The sequence below is a fragment of the Ictalurus punctatus genome, chromosome 2, assembly GCF_001660625.3.
Source record: "Ictalurus punctatus breed USDA103 chromosome 2, Coco_2.0, whole genome shotgun sequence".
In the NCBI taxonomy this organism is placed as follows: domain Eukaryota; kingdom Metazoa; phylum Chordata; class Actinopteri; order Siluriformes; family Ictaluridae; genus Ictalurus; species Ictalurus punctatus.
The window spans coordinates 39,024,503-39,029,502 of record NC_030417.2 but is presented as its reverse complement, the minus strand read 5'-3'; positions in this window follow the sequence as shown (position 1 = coordinate 39,029,502).

The following is a 5,000-nucleotide window of genomic DNA, read 5'->3' as shown; positions in this document are numbered from 1 at the left end:
GATTCATTACAATTCTCACTGTAAGCGTGTTATTATCGAATTACATTTCACACAAAATTCCGTCACTTCATCAAAGGACGTTGTGTTTGAGACTGTGGCCGCTGTAAAGGAGGACGGGAATTTATACTGTACGCGCGTCAGGAAACACTTCCACGTAGGATACACCCGTGTATCCTCGCTCCTAGATCCTCCGGAAGCTTCCTCGCTCCTCGTTCCTCGCCTCGAGGTGCAATTACAGAATCGAGATGTGCTTCGAGATGGTTGACTTCCATCGATTTCCGGGTCACGGGCTGGAGGACGGAGGAGCGAGGAAACAAGGACGCATCGATTTGAGTATTCAGAAGCACCCTTATTATCATATGTGACTTTTTTTTTTTTTTTGCATTTTATTTAGTACTGATGTGATATCGGAGAGATACAAGACAAACATGAGGGATTGCATGTTGTGGATTATTGCACATAGGGTTCAGCAGTTAGCCTGATCATTGTGCTGGTTTAAAACAATGACTTTGAAAGCCTTTGACGGATGCTCTGATCACGGAAATGAACACAAAGTCGAGGAAACTCCTCAATATCTGGAGGAGCGTGCAGTTTTTCAAAAGAGACCTAAAAGGTCTTGTTTACCAACAAACATCACTGCGAAAGAGTGCGCGAAACTTTTTAGTGAAATCAGTGAAATCCCGTGCGGACTGTTTATAGAAGCAGGTAAACACATCTGTCCTGATTTCGTTGAGTCACAGCTCTCTCTCGGTCAACAAGCGAGGAGCTCGATCATACTCGATCGTTTCCAGACAAGTTAAAACAATTTAAATAAAATGTAAAAAGGTGTGTGTTGAACAAGGACGTAAACAGCTAGCTAATTTGGAAGATGTGTATGCTGTATGTGATGTATATGTTGGCGTGAGAGATATTCGTTCACCCCAGACTTTGAGAGAAAACGAGAGTTCTTCGGTGGTTCTTCAAGGGTTCGTGGTATAATCAAAGGTTCTTAGTATCTTTAAATGGTACTAGTTGGAACATTTTCCGATGGGGAAAACCTTTGGAGGGAGTAGGGGACAGCCATGATCCCTTTAGCTTCAAATCCATAAAAGTTCACAGCAGTAATGTACAATACTAAGCACCAAGCTCGTATCTTCTCACTGCTCAGTTCTTCGACGGCTTTCATTGTGTCCTGGGTTTTCATTCATGTCAACAATGTTTTCCTTCTCACAACATTTACATCAGTTTACTTCAGTTTCACTCGGCTACAGATGAACGCTGTGGTTTGCATCTGGTTCGGTTTTCATGCTCGGTACCCGAAAACGCCAACTCCACTAAACAGGAGAAGGGTGTTGATTGTGACGGATACAGAAACTCGGCGAATAAATAATAAAAACACAATAAAAAGTCCGTTCTGCTCCCTCTCTCTGTCGTACAAACATTTAAACATTATTAAGTCGGATTTAATTTTTTACTTCCTCACATCACTTATCTGAGGCTCTGTACCAGGCTTGATATTTCTGAATCTTTTTAGTGACTCGAGTCATTTGAATCTGTTCAGATGAATGATCTGTTCACTTGCTTGTCACGGTTTGACCCTACAGTACGTTCGTGCTAACGAGCGCTTGTGGTTTGTTGCTTGTGGCTGTGGTCTGTACAGTGTGCTGCAAACATCTGATCGTCTTTGAAATATTGTCTATTAGTGAAGTTGATGTACTTGAACCAAACCACAAGGAAAATGAGCTTTTTCCAATCGTTTATTCAACAGAAATATCAATAGATGTGATATTCGTCTGTGGAAAAAGTGAGTACACCCTTGGCCTCAGAATCTAGTATTACCCCCTTTAGCAGAAATAACTTCTTGTAGGTGTTTTGCATAATTGTCCACCAGGCTCGCTGGAATTTTTGTCCACTCTTCCGTGCAATATTCTTTCAGCTGAAAGACGTTTGAGTGTTTTCTTGCCCTTTTCAATCCCCCACGAAATTTCAATGGGATTCAAATCCGGCTTTGACTCGGCCAATCCATAATCCTCCATTTCTTCTATTTGAGCCATTTCTTAGTGGATTCGCTCGTGTGCTTAGGTACATTATCCTGTTGAAAGATCGACTTTCAGTTCAACTTCAACTTTCGGACAGATGTCCGCACATTATCTTCAAGCACTCTTTGATATGATGTGGAGTTCATAGTCGAATCAATGAAGCAACCCCAAACCATAACATTTCCACCACCGTGCTTCACAGTTGGTATGAGGTGCTTCTCCTGAAAAGCTGTCTTTGGTCTGCACCAAACATGTCTGCTGTTACTGTGACCAGACACCTCTATCTTCGATTCGTCTGTTCAGACAACATTATTCCAAAAGGCCCGGTCTTGGTCTATATGCTCATTGTTAAACTGTAGTCTTGTGAAGGCTTTTTCCTGACACGCCTCCCATGCAGGTCAAATCTTTGCAACGTCTTTCTGATTGTAGACGATGCACTTTCACACCAACAGTTGCAAGACTTACTAGCAGATCCTGTGATGGAATTTTGAGGTATTTGGAGACTTCTTTTTGCATCAGACGGTCTGCTCTTGGGCTGAATTTGCTGGGACGGCCGGTTCTGGACAAAATGGCAGTAGTTTGAAATCTGCACCATTTGTAGATGATTTTCCTTACAGTGGAACGATGTATTTCAAAGAATTTGGAGATCTTTTTAAAGCCCTTGCCAGACTCATAGGCATCCATAACCTTTATTCTGAAGACTTTACAGAATTCTTTAGATCTTGGCATGATGACAGCAAAGGGAACACCAGACACTAGATATGAGAGGGGTTATAAATTAAACCGGTTCCACTTGCACTCCCTAAGCAGGATAATCACTGGCACCCAATCTTTAACACTTAATTCTAATTTTATGGATTTGAAGGTGTGATAAATGTAGGGGTGTGCTTACTTTTTTCCATGTGATTGATCTGTTTTTGTTCATATAAATTGTGAAAATTACTAAAAATGTCAATTCGATGTGTCATTTGATAGTTTATCGGATTTATTACTAGGCACTGTTTCAACGAGGATCAAACGTTTGCTTGTCCTAACGTGTCAAAACAAAGCCCCCAGGGGTGTACTTATTTTTTCACACGACTGTGATCTAAGCTGCTTCCTTCCCAACTTTATTTTCCTTCATTATTCGTACTTTTTCTTCCCTATACACATTTAATGAGAGGTCGTATATAACAAGATGAAACCACAGCTATAAGATTCTCTAATCTTTCATTTTTACGAGAACGTAATTGACGGTAAAGTCGTGAGTGGGGGATCTGAAGAAATGGCGGACCACGTGTGCCATAGGACTGGTCCGAGGAATTCGTTCAAGTCTGTTGGTCAGATTTGTTGCTTTAACACGCCGTAGAATTGAGAAAATCTTGATTTAAATGTTGCTTGTTGTTGAATTCGTGGATCTGTTTCACACATGTACGTAGAAAATGGACGCCGCTAGCGTGCACTCAGGGTAAACGGTGTAAAATAACGCAAATTCATGCTCACTCTGCAATATTCAGAGGAGCTTGGACCGAGACGCGTGACGGGACGTCATCGCGACGCGCGTTCAGCCGAAGCCCTCTTCGATTGACGTGTCGAACATGACTACAGCGTAAAAAGTTTAATTTAAAAACAAACTCTATCTGCAAGTTAATTCTGGTTGACAGTCCGCTCCCTAGTTAGCGCACCCCTCCCACCGGTGTGACGACCATGCCCGCACACGTCCGAAGCGCGAGGAGGAAAAACGTTACCGAATCTCAGAGTTTCTCTCTCCGTCTCTCTCGGTTCAGTTAATTGTCCGGGTCATCTCCTCTCCTTCGCAGCGTGTTTTCAGGGAGTGATTCATACTTTTGTGTGGTTTATAGAAAAGATTTCCAGCTGTTTTTCGGACTGATCTAATCGTTTTCTTTATCAGTTGCTATGAGACCCGGCCCTGATACTTGCAGCTAGAAATGAGCTCGGTGCGGTTTACAGATTTCCAGTTAATCACGCCATATTATCCACAGAATCCTTTCAGGGAGCTGGAGATCTGGTTAACTCGCCCGTGTGTTCAGGACCGCTTGTATTGCAGCACTACATTTTCATTTCATTGCACTTCCGGGGGAGAAAAACAAAATATTACACAATTAGATGCTGTAAGGTTCTAACGGAGAGCAAACGCCATGCATGTAAAACGTATCACCTGTACGTATTTGGTATTTGTTATTGGAAAATGATCAATAATGAAGCGGAGTTACTGTTACCATCCGGAAGTTGAATATCTTCCCATTACCAGCATGCCCTCGAGCGTTTAATTCCTCTTATATCACAGCCACTTGCTAAATGCCGTTTAAAAACAAAACGACACGAGTTACATTTCTTTTAAAAAAATGTTTTCGCTTACATGATCGCAGCTATAAACAGTCGCTCCCTCACCACACTCTTGTTTTCTTTCTTGATTTGCAGCATTACTGCTGACTTGAACTGGAGACTCCTTCCATAAATGTTTCCATAAAGGTCTTCTTAATCGATGATGTTCCTGTGAATGAACCGTTACTATAGAAGCGATAATGTATTTAAAAACAAACCTGTGATTTGCAGCTGCACTATGGGATTTTCCCATTTGGCTCTGCTAATATAACTGAGTTGGATCCATCCATCCATCCATCCATCCATCCATCCATCCAGGAATAATGTTATAGTATCGAATCCATACTGACCGACTAACTGAAGGTCCGCCCTTTTGGACATGAACGCGTCGAAAGCAGGTATGTTATTGGTTAATGATGCAAATTTCCTTTTGCTAACGTTGCCTTGTGAAACAACACTAACCATAATGATGAGACTTTAGTTAAGGCCAGTGTTTATAAGGCTTCATGACACCTACATGCTACAGTACATAAGCACTTCCTGACATCTGACGTAAACCTGCATAAACATTTATGAAGAGTGTGACGAACTTAGAAGTCGGGCAAGGAGAAGGAAGACAGAGGCAAGCTTAACACTTAATTTATTACTTTATTACGC